This window comes from Schistocerca americana, chromosome X (assembly GCF_021461395.2).
Source record: "Schistocerca americana isolate TAMUIC-IGC-003095 chromosome X, iqSchAmer2.1, whole genome shotgun sequence".
NCBI classification, from domain to species: domain Eukaryota; kingdom Metazoa; phylum Arthropoda; class Insecta; order Orthoptera; family Acrididae; genus Schistocerca; species Schistocerca americana.
The window spans coordinates 616,613,175-616,631,482 of record NC_060130.1 but is presented as its reverse complement, the minus strand read 5'-3'; positions in this window follow the sequence as shown (position 1 = coordinate 616,631,482).

Here is an 18,308-nt window from a genome sequence, read left to right as displayed (position 1 = left end):
TTAAATAACATTAACTATTGACAACTAGGTGAAATGCAAGGGCGGGAGTATGTTGCCGGAGGTCTCCAAACGGGAATAGAAACCTGGATGTCACATAGCCTGAGGTCAGTGTGGCCATAGCGTCAAATGGGACTGGCCCCGCAAAGGGAGGCAGTCAAAGGAACGGGAAAAGACAGTGTGTGTCAATCAGCGAGCAGTTACGGTGCACTGTGGTGACGTTCTTCATTATACCATGGCCCAGAAATAACATTTGGATGATTTCACACGGGAAACAATCATCGGAAAATGGGAAGAAGGACGACGTGTGACGAGTGTAGCCCAATACTTTGGTACTGCTCACAGCATTATTTCACGTGCATGATGAGCTTTCCAAACTACAGGCAATGCTGCCCGAGGCAGAGAAGATAGTCGACCTCGTTCAGCTACAGCAGAAGATGACCGCTGCATTGTACAAAATGCAAGGAGAGTCTCACTCCAAACAGCGGGTGCAACTGGACCACATTTAACAGGACTGCAAGGCACGCAATCTCAAGTTCCACAGTGGCACAGTGACTGCATGGAAGTGGTCTCTTTGCTCGACGATCAGTATGTTGTATCCCGATGATTCCCGCACATCGGAGGCATCGTTTGCGATGGTGCCAAGCGCTTAGGGACTGAATCAACGAAGAGTAGGGTCGCCTGCTCCTCTCGAATGTAAGAAGATTCAGACTGTGTGATGATTCGGGATGTACTCTCATACTGCGAGTGGTAGGAGCACGTAAGACACACAGGAACACTGTCGAACATGATCGTTTTGTTGGTCCAGGTGCAATGGTGTGGGAAGGCATAATGTTGCATGGGCGTATTGAGCTCCAGATCTTTGAATACGGCACACTCACCTGTCAACGTTATTGTGATACTGTACTCTTTCCTCATGTGCGTCGTTTTAGAGCTGCATTCACTGTGACCTTATGTTTAGGGATGAAACTGCGCGACCGCATCGAAGAGTGCAGGTGTAGGAGCTCTTGGAACGCGAGGATATTCGGCGAATGGACTGGCCTGCCCGTTCTTCCGACTTAAATCCCATCAAGTGCATGAGGGATGCGTTGGGGAACTTAATGAAGCACGTCCATACGCACTTGCGATTATCCAGCAGTTGTCAACCGCGCTGATGCCCGAATGGAATGCCTTGCTGCAAGAAATCCCTACCAACCTTGTGGCCATCATGACAGCTTGTTGTAGAACATGCGTTTCTGTCTGTAGTGATCACATACCCTATGAATAACCGTACCCCACCTTTTGTAACGTCCAGGGGACGACCATAAATCGCCATGGCCGACCGCTGTGGACGAGCAGTTCTAGGCGCTTCAGTCCGGAACAGCACTGCTGCTACGGTCGCAGGTTCGAATCCTGCCTCGGGCATGGATGTTTGTGATGTCCTTAAGTTAGTTATCTTTAAGTAGTTCTAAGTCTAGGAGACTGATGAGCTCAGATGTTCAGTCCCCTAGTGATTAGAGCCATTTGAACCATTTGAATCGCGATGACTTCCGTGTATTTATTGCCTCTGAATAAAACTGTCATTTCTGTTCGTCTCATTGTGTATTCCTTTCAGCTGCCGTATGTACTACACTGTAGCAGTTCTTACTACACTCCTGGAAATGGAAAAAAGAACACATTGACACCGGTGTGTCAGACCCACCATACTTGCTCCGGACACTGCGAGAGGGCTGTACAAGCAATGATCACACGCACGGCACAGCGGACACACCAGGAACCGCGGTGTTAGCCGTCGAATGGCGCTAGCTGCGCAGCATTTGTGCACCGCCGCCGTCAGTGACAGCCAGTTTGCCGTATCATACGGAGCTCCATCGCAGTCTTTAACACTGGTAGCATGCCGCGACAGCGTGGACGTGAACCGTATGTGCAGTTGACGGACTTTGAGCGAGGGCATATAGTGGGCATGCGGGAGGCCGGGTGGACGTACCGCCGAATTGCTCAACACGTGGGGCGTGAGGTCTCCACAGTACATCGATGTTATCGCCAGTGGTCGGCGGAAGGTGCACGTGCCCGTCGACCTGGGACCGGACCGCAGCGACGCACGGATGCACGCCAAGACCGTAGGATCCTACGCAGTGCCGTAGGGGACCGCACCGCCACTTCCCAGCAAATTAGGGACACTGTTGCTCCTGGGGTATCGGCGAGGACCATTCGCAACCGTCTCCATGAAGCTGGGCTACGGTCCCGCACACCGTTAGGCCGTCTTCCGCTCACGCCCCAACATCGTGCAGCCCGCCTCCAGTGGTGTCGCGACAGGCGTGAATGGAGGGACGAATGGAGACGTGTCGTCTTCAGCGATGAGAGTCGCTTCTGCCTTGGTGCCAATGATGGTCGTATGCGTGTTTGGCGCCGTGCCGGTGAGCGCCACAATCAGGACTGCATACGACCGAGGCACACAGGGCCAACACCCGGCATCATGGTGTGGGGAGCGATCTCCTACACTGGCCGTACACCACTGGTGATCGTCGAGGGGACACTGAATAGTGCACGGTACATCCAAACCGTCATCGAACCCATCGTTCTACCATTCCTAGACCGGCAAGGGAACTTGCTGTTCCAACAGGACAATGCACGTCCGCATGTATCCCGTGCCACCCAACGTGCTCTAGAAGGTGTAAGTCAACTACCCTGGCCAGCAAGATCTCCGGATCTGTCCCCCATTGAGCATGTTTGGGACTGGATGAAGCGTCGTCTCACGCGGTCTGCACGTCCAGCACGAACGCTGGTCCAACTGAGGCGCCAGGTGGAAATGGCATGGCAAGCCGTTCCACAGGACTACATCCAGCATCTCTACGATCGTCTCCATGGGAGAATAGCAGCCTGCATTGCTGCGAAAGGTGGATATACACTGTACTAGTGCCGACATTGTGCATGCTCTGTTGCCTGTGTCTATGTGCCTGTGGTTCTGTCAGTGTGATCATGTGATGTATCTGACCCCAGGAATGTGTCAATAAAGTTTCCCCTTCCTGGGACAATGAAATCACGGTGTTCTTATTTCAATTTCCAGGAGTGTATGTTCGGTCCAAATTTCATTGAGCTATGTTACTCGGCAGTGACACGTCGTGCGAAAGTTACTTTCGTTCTCAAATTTTGCACACCAGTATATATCATCCTCTTGAAAGAGCACACTGGTACTTTGGAGCGATGTAGATAGTGTAGAACTGGTACATGTGATCATATCATTCTCCACCGATGACCTATGTCGTGGTAGTAACGACGTGACGTGTGTATGTGCCAGTCCGTTTTATGGAGTCACCACACTAAACTGGGTAAACTTCGACACGTGTAAAATTGGTGAAAGGAGCTACCGCGTTTGAACGTGCCTACGACTACATCGTGAATGAAGTTCTGTTTTATTGGTATTTCAATGCGTACTGTCCGACGTGTCAACACGGAACGGTGGAACACTCGCAGCCATGGGACACGTCATATGAACAGTGGTCGTATAATAATCTTAACCGGTAGGGAGCAGAGAGTCTTGTGAACTCTATTCCTCGTCGAACTGAAGCTATTATTAACGATAGAGGCGGCGTTACACGGATTAAGTTGATTATTAAATATGTTGTGTCATTACGCGTTAGTATTTTTTAGTCATTCCTTCCTAATATTTTTGCCTTCATTTGTGGTTTTATTTCTCGTTAATGCGGCTACTGCTACATTTTCAGCCTCTCCCTTTCCGTACAAAGGCACGAGTTTTCTGAAGTAACACACACAACGCTGCTCATAAAAGCTTACCTCAAGTTTATGACTAGAAGAAACAAACATCATTATGGATCGGTGCGGCATTTTCACACGGATGCCGGAAGTCGTCTCTGTAATTGGAAAACACCGTACGTCAAACAAGAATGCCAGTGAGTCGTGAGTTGCAGGCGGCGTACACCTATGGAATTTTCCACCGATTATCCTGCATACATCACAGAGACCAGCGTCAGAATGTCGGTATACAAAATGATGTTATATTCTCATTCCACCTGCCTAAATTGGTTCCATTAAGCTGCTGATTAACAGACTTTAGTGAATACGAAGTAACCTACTACGCACGAAGTCGTAAACTAGAAACAGCACCAAACTGTTTGTTATGTAATGAAGTAATTAACCAGACTCTTTTCTTACAAGATAAACGTTCCACTGATTATCGTATCTCTCTGTCTGTGTATGTAAGGTTACTATAAATGACTGAAGCAATTTCACAGATTTTCTGTAGCTGTAGAATTTGACACATCGCCACAGAGCTTTGCACACGCATAGAAAAACTCAAGAAGTTTTTTTTTTCTTTGATATATTACAAGTGCTCCATGTATGCTCCCTCACTGCTTCTGCAGGTATCAGGTCGACAATCAAGTTCTTCTGACGCTCGGCTCAGCATGTCCCTATCCATGTGTTCAAAAGCACTGTTGGTGCGAGCTCGCAGTTCTGGTAGGTTTGTTGGTAGAGGAGCCATAAACACTGAATCTTTCACATAACACCACACAGACAAATCGCACGAGGTTAGGTCGTGATAGCCTGGAGGCCATGACATGAACTGCTGATCGTCAAACCCACCACGACTGGTCGATCGGTTTCTCAATTTCCTGTTTAAGAATTCACGAACATGATGATGAAAGAGAAGTGGAACGTCGATCTCCAATTGCAGCATGACCCAAGTTTTCCATCATGTCCGGATACATATGTCCTGTAACGATATTTTAGCAGGAAAAAAAGGACCGCAATCTTTAAATCTTGAGACTGCACAGAACACATTAACTCTTGTTGAATCTCGAATGTTCTGCACGATCGTGTGGGGATTCTCTGTTCCCCAGAGTCACACAATGTGCCAGTTCACTGTGCTATTCACAAAAAAATGTCGCTTCATCACTGAAGATGAGATTCTCACAAAATCCATCCATCCTCTTCCATAAGCAGTTGCAACTGTGTCGAAAATTCAAAGCGTCTGAGCAGCGCGGGGTAGCCGTCTCTCGGGCATGGGTGTGTGTGTTGTCCTTAGCGTAAGTTAGTTAGATTAAGTAATGCGTAAGCCTATGGACCGATGACCTCAGCAGTTTGGTCCCATAGTCCTTACCACAAATTTCCAATTTTTAAAGCGTCTGACTTTGTCATCGGCAGTCAGGGCTCGTAGCAATTGCAAGCGGTTTCATCTCCAGCTTCAAACGTTTCCTTCGGATCTTCCAAACGGTCGGTTGCGGTATGTTCAGCTTCCTGCTTGTTCTGTTCGTCGACTTAAACGCGGGCTACATGAAAAACTCGCCTGCGCACGGTCAACTGTTTCTTCATTCACTGCAGCCCGACCCGCTGATTTTCCCTGCAGATGCGCTGTGACGCTTTAAACTGCGCATACCTTCGCCGAATGTGGTTGGCAGTTGGTGGTTCTTTGCTGAACTTCGTTCTGAAGTGTCGTTGTACTATTGCGGCAGACTGATGTGAATGCGTTTCAAGCACAACATACGCTTTCTCAACGCCTGTCGTCATCTCGCCTAACTGGTCACGGCTGCACTCTCGTGGCAGAAATCTGAAGTGCGGCTACAACAATACAGAAATTTTTGAATTTTTCTATATGATTGTTGAGTTTTGTGACAATATGTCAATTAATGTAGCTACAGTGAATTTATGACATTGCTTCAACCATTTATAATAACGTTCTATGTATCTCTCTCACTCTGTCACCTTCTCTCCCTCTACATCTCCCTTGCTTTTTCTTTCCAGCTATTGCAACTGGCTCGCAGAAAGACAAATGTTAGGCTTGAAACAAATTTCGATTAAAATGGGAAAGTACCTAGCACTAAAAATTAAGCCGGTTTAGGTTAAATAAGAATCTTATACAAAAAAATTCTACAGCTACTTTCTTCACTATACTTATTTTGAAGAAGAGATGTTTCCTACTGCAGCATCTGTTACTTGAGAGGCACTTCAGAAGTGTTACACAGTGCCTCAGTGCTTCTGAGAGTTGCATGTAGCTTCCCTTCTAGGCACTGCTCTTAACTGCACAAAGATCGTTTCGGCACGGAATTCTTACTCGAGATTTTTCACTAGGCTTTTTTTTTCATTCGTACGATTTTTGTTTCAGCACTAGTCATCAAACCGTTTGTGCTGTAGGCTGCCGTTTCAGCTAATGCCCGTCCCAGAGACAATACGAATTTTAAATGAGTTCCACAACTCTCAAAGTGTCTCTAATCTGGAGTATAAGCCACTTTGCGACATACACTGTCCAGTCACATTAATGTGACCACGTGTCAAAAGCCTGAACAACCACACTTTGGTGCGCGGGCCGCTGCAGCAAGACAGTCAGTGAGGTACTGGAAGGCACCGACAGGAATGTTGAGCCATGCCGTCTCCGGCCCCGTGGCCAACTGCGCTAGCTTTCTCGGTTCGTGACGCGAACAACCCTATCCAGGTGGTCCCACAGATTCTCCATTGGGTTTTAATCAAGGGAGTTTGGTGGCCAATGGAGTACGGTAAACCCATCCTGGTGCTCTTCGAACCACGTACGTACTCTGTGAGCCGTGTGACATTTTACATTGTCCTGCTGGTAGATACCATCGTGCCGAGGAACAGCAAACTGTAAGTAGGGGTGGGTATGGCCCCAAGAACAGATACATACTTGTGTTGATCCACTCATTTCGACAACGAACGCACTGTTTTTCAGCGTCCCTCGACATTCTTTATATCCCGACCACAGCTAGTGCTGCCACCTACAGCCTGTGAGAGGTTATTGCACGCTGATGTCGAACGTAGGTGGTGTTCACATTAATGTGAATGAACCGCGTGTATGATTTTGTAGAAGACGAGAATGGTTTTCAAAAGATACAATTTCTTCCCATGGCGGAATAAATTTTGCTTAAGTTAAGACATAGCTAAATTTTACTGTAGTATTGCACTTCTACATTATAAAGAAACGTCAAATTGACATGAAAATGCTCGGATACGAAAATGATCGTTTCGGCACTGAATTCTTACTCGAGATGCTTCATCAGACTTTTTATTATCATATATAGTTCTTAATTCATACGATATTTGTTTCAGCACTATCACAAACCCTGCTGGTAGATGCCGTCGTGCCGAGGAACAACAAATTGCTATTAGGGGTGGACATTGTGCACAAGAATAGACAGGAAATGGACCGGAGTGAGACTATCTTCATTCTGTATATAAGGAAAAATTCCACAGCTGGTTTCTCGTCGAGAAATCGCATTGGAGTGTTGGTTGTTTGTGGAGAAGCTCGTGTTATGCCTCGTGTAAGAATGAAAAACTAGTACCGGAACGTGTCGGAATTCGACAACGATAGGATCGTGGCATATCGAGATTGCGGTTTATCGCTCCACCGTACTACTGCTCGAGTTGTTAGGTATCCCACAACTGTAATGCGAATGTGATATCGAAATGGTGAAGAGGGCCATACTTAACACCTTGCAGAATCTCAATAGCTCTGCGCGACTAGCGGCCTGGAGTACAGACATACGAGGGGGTACCCAAAAGATACCGAACCTATTTTTTTAACTTAGTTATTCTTATTTTAAGCAGAAACCTTCAATTCCCTTCAAAGGACTCTCCACTCGCACGAATACACTTGTGTAATCTTTTATTCCACTTTTCAAACCATTGTTTAAATTCATCTTTTGTGATGCTCGAAAGCTCCTCCGTCGTCAGCAAAACGCTTTCTTTTCATGTCTCTTTTCATTGTAGGAAACAAAAAAGTCACATGGAGCATGATCGAGTGAGCACGGGGGTGAGGAACAAGGATCATACCATTTTTGCTCAAGAACTGTCGTACAGAAAGGGCTGTGTCAGCAGGGATATTATCATGATAGAAAAAAACCAGTTACCTGTGCGCCACACACTTCTGCCACACACTGTTGCGCGATCGTTGCAAAACTTCGAAGTAGAAAGTCTGGTTAACTGTCTGACGCTGCGGAACAAACTTTGAATGGAAGACTCCACTCACATCGAAAAAACAAATCAGCATTGTTTTACTGTTTTATTTCACCTGACGAGCTTTCTTGGTGCAAGGTGAATTTGAAATCTTCCTCTGGCTTGATTGTTACTTTGATTCAGCATCGTAAGCATAGCTGAAAGTTTCGTCGCCTGTGATAATTTTTGGATCATTTCGGGACTCTTCTTCCAAGCACAGCACGCTTCCACGAGCCTGTTTTTGTTCAACAGTCAGCAATTGTGGCACGAATTTTGCAGCTACCTTTCTCATTCCCAAATCTTCTGCCATAATTCCCTGCATTGAACTCCAAGTCACTCCCGACAGCTCCACAATTTGTTCAATGGACCATCGTCGATCTTTCTTGATGATTACACGGATGTTTTTAACATTTTCGTGTGTTCAGGCCTTTGAAGTCCGACACGAACGAGGTTTGTCATCAATTGAAATTTCACCACTTTTGAAATGGGAAAACCATTCAGACACTTGAGTTTTCATCATTGCATGGTACTTGTACGCTATTTATAACATTTCAAGAAATTCTGTTCCACTTTTTCCGAGCAAAAATCAAAATTTCACCACCGCACGCTGTTCACAAAAGTTAGCCACTGCAAAAACGAGAATCACACAAAACAGTTGTCACTGTAAACTCTGCCGAAACTAGTCCTGACCCGCTTCAGCAATGGAACTCGGCTTACTGACTCTAGAAGTTTCGCTCCCTGCGCTCCTAGCTGCGAAACGCGGCACTACAAAAGCTCTGCCCACCAAAAAATTACTTCGGTTTCTTTTGGGCACCCCCTTGTATTGTTCATTTGGCTTTGTAGGATGGTAAAGCCACGTCATTTATCGTGAGTCGTAGAAAGGTCATGTTTGTACTAAGACAAGGGTCCACAAGGACAGTTAACAACGTCCAGAGCGCTACTGACTCTCAGCACGGCGACCAATGTTGCGGCTTCCCTTGACGCGCCACACTGGACCCAGAGGTGGCAACGCGTTGTCCTTCAAGACAAGACCGGATTCTGTGTACAGCATCGTAACTGACTTGTCCGTTTGTTTCGGCTCCGAGGAGAAGGAACATCGCAAGATTGCATTCGTTGCATTTCTAATTGTCACACGGCCCTAGCATCTGTTATCTGGGTACAGCTGCCGATGGGTACACAGCACGATCACATCTCGTTCTCACAGCCATAATTTGGACAGCAGACGATTTCTGACGTGTTAAGACCGTCGGTTGTACCATATCTTCGAGGACTCCTTGAAATTACCTTTCAACGAGATAATCGAGACCGCACGGTGGCTGTTTCGTCCCTGCGTACCTCGATACCGACGGTGCTCGACTGTTGTCCTGTCTATCACGTTCTCCAGTTCTCTCACCCACTGGAAACATCCGGTCATGGGTTGCCGAGATGCTGCCACACCATCACTCGCCAGACACTACGACTGATGAGAATCGAAAGGAAATTACACTGACTTTGCAAATGTGATGGGATAGTGGGGCACAGATGGCGCAGGTGTGCTGTATGCGCACCACACTCCCCCTGTGTCAGCTCTAGTTGTGTAATAGTTCTTCTCAGAAGTGGTTGTGGACGTGATTTGTGTGACATGCAACGTCGTCGCGAGCTGACGTCAATCGAACGTGGTATGGTGGTCGGTGCCCGACGGATCGGAATTTCAATTTCGGCAATGGTGCAGGAATTCGGCTTCACACCTTCAACTGTGTGCATGGTGTATCGTGGATGGCTGAATGAGGGTGTCACAGTCCCCAACAGACGAACTACCGGCGGTCCAGTCACTCTCGATGACCGTGAACGGCGACACCTAAGACGTATCGTCAATAGAGACAGAAGGCCTACAGTGCAACAAATCACGGCTCAGTTCAATATAGGACTTGCTAGGCACGTCACCCAGCGGCCAGTCGGTAGGGACATGGGTTCCATGGTATATGGGAGACAGTGCCGCACTGTTAACTCAACTTCATGGGCCACCACGGCTTGCATTTGTCGTCAGTCACCAGGAATGGGCGCTGGAACAATTGCGTAACGTGATATGATCGGACGAATCACGATTTTACTGCACCATGACGACGGTATGGGGTGTATTTTGCTGGTGTGGAACCGGCCCCCTTGCTTTTCCGCAAGGGACTCTGAATGGTCTGCGGTATGTTCAGGTGCTAGGGGACCATCTCCACCCACTTTTGGCCTTCCAACTACCTGTCAGTTCTGCGGTGTTTCAATATGATAACGCTCCGCCACATCGCTCCCTCGACGACCGAAAATGGTTCCAGAAACATGCAGAGGAGGTCAAAGATGGCCACCCTATAGGCCAGATTTGAGCCCCATGGATCATATCTGGGATGTTATGGAACGCAGGCACCGTGCTACAGGGCCCTGCACCGAAGAACAGTCCAGAATTGGCTGCCGCTCATCAAACGGTTTGATGTCAGCTGTTTCCAGAGGAGTGCCAGGGACTTGTAGACTCACTTCCGGCGCCTCACAGCAGATCGCAAGGTCAGAGGAGGCCCCACGCGATATTATGTGCCTATACGATAGCATTTGCTAAACAAATGCAGAGCTAATTCAGAGCTTTACCGACAATCATTCTTTCCAAATGCCATTCGCGAGTGAACCAGGGAAGGGCGAATCAGTTAGTGGTGCCAGAAGTACCCTCCGCCTCGCGCCCTCAGGTGGCTTGCGGAGGACTGATATAAATGTAGATGAACTCTGGCTTAGAGTCGAAGTAGTATGGAATGACACACCCGTAACTGTCAAGCAGGCTCAGTTCGACTAACGTCCAAGCAGGCTATAGTCGCAGATACTGTCAGGGACTGAAACTGTGGGTACCAAATTTCTTATCCCGCATACGCAAACTTAATCACATATTCTTCCTGCTACACTCTGCTAGCGATCCGCCCGGACTTCGCACAGGCAACACAAAGCATCTACGACCGGACGATTTATCCTGGTTCAAATGGCTCTGAGCACTATGGGACTTTACATCTGCTGTCATCAGTCCCCTAGAACTTAGAACTACTTAAACCTAACTAACCTAAGGACAACACACACATCCATGCCCGAGGCAGGATTCGAACCTGCGACCGTAGCCGTCGCGCGGTTCCAGACTGTAGCGCCTAGAATCGCTCGGCCACACCGGCCGGCGATTTATCCTGGCGTAGCAGTACACTTGTTTATGAGGCACTGCTTTAAACTATGATTAAAATTAATAGGCAACGTTAGGTAACTCAATAGCATCTCCTTCATACATGGTCCAGTCACATTAATGTGACCACCGCCTACGTTCGACGTCAAAGTGCAGTAGCCACTCACGGGCGACAGGTGACAGCACTAGCAGAGGAAGGTATATAAAGCGCGTCCGCGGGACGCGGAAAACAGTGCAGTCGTAGTCAAATGCGGAAACGGAGCGATTTATCTGACTTCTAAACGGGCATAATCATTGGCATTCGGGCCAAGGGCGGAACGATTTCGGAAACGGCTAAGTCTGTAAACTGACACGTGTCGCCGTGGTTAAAGTATACCGTGCATGGCAAAACGGAGCTATCGAAAACTGGCGCCGAGGCAACCGAGGTGCACCACGGGACGTAGATCACAGCGGTGAGTGACGGCTGTTGAGATGTGTACGGGCGAACAGACGTTCAAGTACTGAGCAACTGACCACCCAGATGAACCAAGGGTCTACCAACGGTGTGTCCTTCAGCGAGCGTTGTTGCATGTGGGCCTCCGCAGCAGGCACCTGGTTCATGCACCCGTGTTGACAGCTGTTCATCGGCGACGAAGGCTGGAATTAGCACGCCAGTGCCGCAACTGGACGTCCACCGAGTGGCGACAGGCGGCCTTTCCAGATAAATCACTTCTTATGCTCCATTAGGCGTGAAAGTAAACACCCTGCAGCAATCGTCGGGAGGGTCCAGGCCGGAGGAGGGAATGTTATGCTCTGGGGAATGTTTCGTGGCAATCGCTGGGTGATCTCATCATTCTGGAAGGCACAATGGGCCAACACAAGTACGCGTCTATCCTGGGTGACCATTTCCAACCCCACATGCTGTTTGTTTTTCCTCGGCAAAGTGCCATCTACGAACAGGACAACGCAAAGTGTCACACAACTCGCAGTGTACGTGCGTGGTTGGAAGTGCAGCAGTACTACACTACTGGCAATTAAAATTGCTGCACAAAGAAGAAATGCAGATGATAAACGGGTATTCATTGGACAAATATATTATACTAGAACTGACATGTGATTACATTTTCACGCAATTTGGGTGCATAGATCCTGAGAAATCAGTACCCAGAACAACCACCTCTGGCCGTAATAACGGCCTTGATACGCCTGAGCATTGAGTCAAACAGAGCTTGGATGGCGTGTACAGGTACAGCTGCCCATGCAGCTTCAACACGATACCACAGTTCATCAAGGGTAGCGACTGGCGTATTGTGACGAGCCAGTTGCTCGGCCACCGTTGACCAGACATTTTCAATTGGTGAGAGATCTGGAGAATGTGCTGGCCAGGGCAGCAGTCGAACATTTTCTGGATCCAGAAAGGCCCGTACAGGACCTGCAACATGAGGTCGTGCATTATCCTGCTGAAATGTAGGGTTTCACAGGGATCGAATGAAGGGTAGAGCCACGGGTCGTAACACATGTTAAATGTAACGTCCACTGTTCGAAGTGCCGTCAATGCGAACAAGAGGTGGCCGAAACGTGTAACCAATGGCACCCGATACCGTCACGCCGGGTGATACGCCAGTATGGCGATGACGAATACGCGCTTCCAATATGTGTTCACCGCGATGTCACCAAACACGGATGCGACCATCATGATGCTGTAAACAGAACCTGGATTCATCCGAAAAAATGACGTTTTGCCATTCGTGCACCCAGCTTCGTTGTTGAGTACACCATCGCAGGCGCTCCTGTCTGTGATGCAGCGTCAAGGGTAATCGCAGCCATGGTCTCCGAGCTGATAGTCCATGCTGCTGCAAACGTCGTCGAACTGTTCGTACAGATGGTTGTTGTCTTGCAAACGTTCCCATCTGTTGACTCAGGGATCGAGACGTGTCTGCACGATCCGTTACAGCCATGCGGCTAAGATGCCTGTCATCTCGACTGCTAGTGATACGAGGCCGTTGGGATCCAGCACGGCGATCCGTATTACCCTCCTGAACCCACCGATTTCATATTCTGCTGACAGTCATTGGATCTCGACCAACGCGAGCAGCAATGTCGCGATACGATAAACCGAAATCGCGATAGGCTACAATCCGACCTTTATCAAAGTCGGAAACGGGCTGGTACGCATTTGTCCTCCTTACACGAGTCATCACAACGTTTCACCAGGCAACGCCGGTCAACTGCTGTTTGTGTTATGAGAAATCGGTTGGAAACTTTGCTCATGTCACCACGTTGTAGGTGTCGCCACCGGCGCCAACCTTGTGCGAATGCTCTGAAAACCTATTTGCATATGACAGCATCTTCTTCCTGTCGGTTAAATTTCGCGTCTGTAGCATGTCATCTTCGTGGTCTAGCAATTTTAATGGCCAGTAGTGTAGTTTACCGTACCATCCTGGCCACCAAACTCATTGGATTTAAACCCCTATGTAATAAGGATTTGGACACGAGAGGCCGAACCATCGGTACATAAAAGGGGGCGTGGAGTACTGTGTTATCAGAAGAAAAGCAGTAAGTATAGAATAAGTTGGTTAGAAGAGCTAAGTGACTTCGAACATTTTTTTGGCATTGCATCCGTCACAGACATTTCAGTCCTTCTAAAACTACCCAAGTCGCCTGTTGGTGACGTTACTGTGAAGATGAAATTCGAAGAACCAATCACGGCTAAAGCAATATCAGGCACACCTCATGTGCTACAGGACAGGGACCGTCGATCATTGCGGAGGGTGGATATAAAAAGTCAGCCGAAGGGATCATTCGTTAGATTCAAAGTGTTACCAGCGGTCCAGCTAGCACAATGGCTGTGTGTAGGGAATTAAAAAGAAAGGAATACATTTGTCCAGCAGCTGCTCGTTGGCCATACATTTCTGTTGTGATTGCTAAGCGACAATCGAGACGGTGCAAAGAGCGACGCCAGTAGGCAGTGGATGACAAGAAACAATTGATTTCCGATGTTAGGGTTTGAATTTGTAGAATTTGTGGAGAACGTTAGCTGCCATCATGCGTAGTGGCAACAGTGAACGGTGAAAATGGGTCCACTGTGTTTAGGAGATGCTACACATATTGTGCTTAAAAAAACACTAAATCCGGAAGGATATGAAAACATTTTACAACACTGTGAACGGTAGAGGAAGAGTTTGGAGACGGTGACTGTCGTTATCAGCATGGCAGCACATCCTGTCATCAAGCAGAATCTGTGGGGCAATGGTTTGTAGACTACAACATTCCAGAAATGAACTGGTCTGCCCAGAGTCACGACCTGAACCCAACGGGACACTTCTGGGGTGAGTCATATCGTCGGCCTCGCTCTAGCCACCAGTGTCCAACATCTGTACCTTCTCCGGTTTCGACTCTTGAGAAAGATTTGGCTGTCATTCCTTAACAGATTTTCAGACACCTCAGATAGTTTACGTCAGAGGAAATGACCCCAACGCGTCTACAACAGCATTATGAGGAAAATTCCCGTAATCAAAAACTCCTCGTAAGATTATCGTAGCCGCATTGGCGGCGTTCGCTCTTGCATTTCAGTTTTATTGTTCATATACCTATCAGAAATTATGTTTTGGTGGAAAAATACTGGTCCACTAATTCCTGTTGTACTAACCGCACATCACACTCCTGTTTTAAAACCGTACAGATGTTCTTGAAGTATCTGAAGACGATTTTCATAACTCTAACAACGATTGTTCTGTGAGTTCACTTGTATACCTCGACAAACGCAACCATTCTTCTTCACAAACAAAAAGCATTTCCTTATCCATCCCTCCATCACGCACAGACTGCAATAACCAGTTGCTGTTTAGACGTCGAGTTGCAGTACTTTTACACTTTAAGGTTTCCATTCGAGTTCGTGCACAGCTCTGTGAGCATATGCTACTGATACGCCGCAACTTGTGGACTCGGCGCCCTCCCTGTATGAAGGACTTTTATCCTTTGTTTACATCGTCCACCCCTTGCAACCCCATGGAGGTGCATCACGCAGGCGTATACTGGCGGACGGTTTGGGGGTGCGAACATGCATCCTTTTTATCATCGAATGTGTCTGCACGCTGGTGTGTCGTCGTCAATCATAAATTTCCGACCAATCGTCGATTTCATCATATAGTACTGGCTACTTCGCCACCTTGCTCTGACTGCGAACTTGACGACACCGACGGACATCTGGCTCCTCATTCAACGCATCATTGCCTGTTACCTCCGCGCCTCTCAAACGACGGTTACCCCGGAGTTCCCGCTATTGTCCCGGACTTCACACTACCCTTTTGCGAAACATCACGCCGTCATCTGGTTTCGAGGACAGGCCTTAGAACACCTCTTTCACAACGGTCCACACGCAGTCTTCGACTTCTAGAATCGGGTTGTGATCGCGCACAGTGCGCTCACCTGGTCGTTCCATTACCGACGAAACTTCGCAGGACATCTTCACAGCGACTTTCTTGACCCCACTAGAGTTGGGGTGTGCCCCGTCTCTCCAGTTCATGACGCATCCGTGATCACCTTCCACGGTAATGTGTACCAACTCAGACATGCCAACGAACGGATATAATAAGAAAAAAAGTTTCATGGTTACTGAGATCTTCTATTCCTCGTTCCTATCGCTCTTAAGGATTGGCGCTCGGACTATTTTCCCATTCTACTTACCTTAGTTTGCTTATGTGTGTGTGTGGGGGGGGGGGGGGGGAGGGTTAGATAAATTAGGATCGCAACACCTGAAATAGATGAGTTAATTTTTGTTTGGTAGAATCACAAGTGACGGTGCCATGTAGGGGTAGTCCTGCGCTGTTCGTTTTATTTTGTTAGGTTCCCTTAATGCGCGCATAAAAAATTGATTGGAGAACAAAAATAAAAATAAAAAATAAACAAAAAAAGTGGGTAGCGTCAATCACTCCAGATCGTGTGGTCCCGCCCCGCATGCAATTTCTGGCCGGGTCGGAGATTTTTTTCGCTCGCGGACTATGTATTTGTGTTGTCCTCATCATTATATCTCATCTTCATCGAAGCGCAAGTCGTCGAAGTGGTGTGAAATAGAAAGAATTGCACCAGGTGGCAAAACGACCCCAGACAGGGTCTCAAGGACAATAATGCCATCCGATCATTTCACTTCATACCAGACACAAGAGCTAGATGACGAAAAAAGTTTCACAAATTTTTTCCAAGGCCGCTCATAACTCGTTAAATTCAGCTAATGGTGATCATCCAGCTTCGAGAGTCTGAGGAATGGGCCGTCGCACATGGAGCGGTCAGAGCCTGCCTCCCTGGTATCATTACGTGCACAACATCGGGTTTAGCTTTTTCAGCGTGCCTGAAACACTCTGTATATATTTTGAACGCTAAGTACCGTGAGTGAAGTTTGTTATCTAACAAGACACAGACGAGGACCCAAGGACGGCGTTAAGAGGGGTTGCGGAGGGGGCATCAGGGGCTGAGGTGTGTCATAGTGTCATAAGCCTCCAAAAATACATTTCAACAGAAGCGTTTATATTCTTACGAATGACAATTTCAAAATTCTGCAGTTAACTTTCAGAGAATAAAGCAGCACCAAAATTAAAAATCTCAAAAATGGTAAGGAAGTCTATAACTTACAAGTTACATTTGCACAGGGTACTACTCAGCTGTTTCTAAACTACTGGCTTTTAAAATTGCTACACCACCAAGATGACGTGCTACAGACGCGAAATTTAACCGACAGGAAGAAGATGCCGTGATATGCAAATGATTAGCTTTTCAGAGCATTCACACAAGGTTGGCGCCGGTGGCGACACCTACAACGTGCTGACATGAGCAAAGTTTCCAACCGATTTCTCATGCACAAGCAGCAGTCGACCGGCGTTGCCTGGTTAAACATTCTTGTGATGCCTCGTGTAAGGAGGACAAATGCGTACCATTATGTTTCTGACTTTGATAAAGGTCGGATTGTAGCCTATCGCGATTGTGGTTTATCGTATCGTGACATTGCTGCTCGCGTTGGTCGAGATCCAATGACTGTTAGCAGAATATGGTATCGGTGGGTTCAGGAGGGTAATAAGGAACGCCGTGCTGGATCCCAACGGCCTCATATCACTAGCAGTCGAGATGACAGGCATCTTATCCACATGGCTGTAACGGATCGTGCAGACACGTCTCATTCCCTGAGTTAACAGATGGGGACGTTTGCAAGACAACAACCATCTGTACTGTTGAGTGGTACTTAAGTAAATAAATTAGCGAAATCAAAGTGAAGTATAAATTAGAATATAAATGAAAAACTTGGTTTAGTTTAGAGAGTTACATACTGGCAAACAGCGGGCAGAACAGCAGAGCAGAAGAGACAATGGCCGTGAAGTCAGCAAGTTCCACATAAGCGGGCGCTGTCGATTCAGCCGTCAGGGCATCGCCCGACGGGCTCACGTGTTTCTCAGTTGTCGCATGTGAGCAAAGGCCCTCGCCTACATTCCAAGAGCCAACGACCGACGTTAAAAACATTCTTCAAGAAGCTTCTCAACGTGACAGAAGAGGCAATGACCGTGAAGTCGTTCACCTCCAGTAAACTGAAGTGAATAAATACGCGAGACGCACTGGGCCCGACAGACAAGAGACGAAGAAGACGAAGGAAGAAGAGAAGAGTAGTAGTAGTTTTCAGTCAGTTTCGGTGCTGAAGACCGTCATGCAAGAAGAGACTACATCATGCACAGACGCACCAAGTCCGCCGCTGTAATGGAATAGCAAGCAGCAGCCTCGGCGCCAGAAGACAGAAGTTAAAAGGTATTTGAAGTCTGATTTTTACGTACCCAGGTGACTCGTGAGGATGGGAAGGAGATGGCCTCACATCAGCAGTCACCTGTGAGCTGGGATGAAGGTCTGACAGCCGAAGACTGGCAAGCGGGAGTCCGTTGCTCGAGTCCGGGACACTGGCCTTCCCCCGCCGCGCCGCTCCGCTGGCCGACACACAACACACGCGACCGCTTAGCGAAGAGAAACACTGGGACGCCACATTAAAGGTATCACCATCCGATACACGACTTCGCTCGCAATAATTAAACGGGCCACCTCGCGCTGCTCGTCTCCAGCCAGCTGGGCGAGACGGCGACACGAGATACACACAGCCACGTGTAATCAGACGACGCCACTGCCGCAGCAGAAGGCTTCACAAACGACACAGCTGCCGCTCTCCTAGCCAGAGCATCCAGTAAGG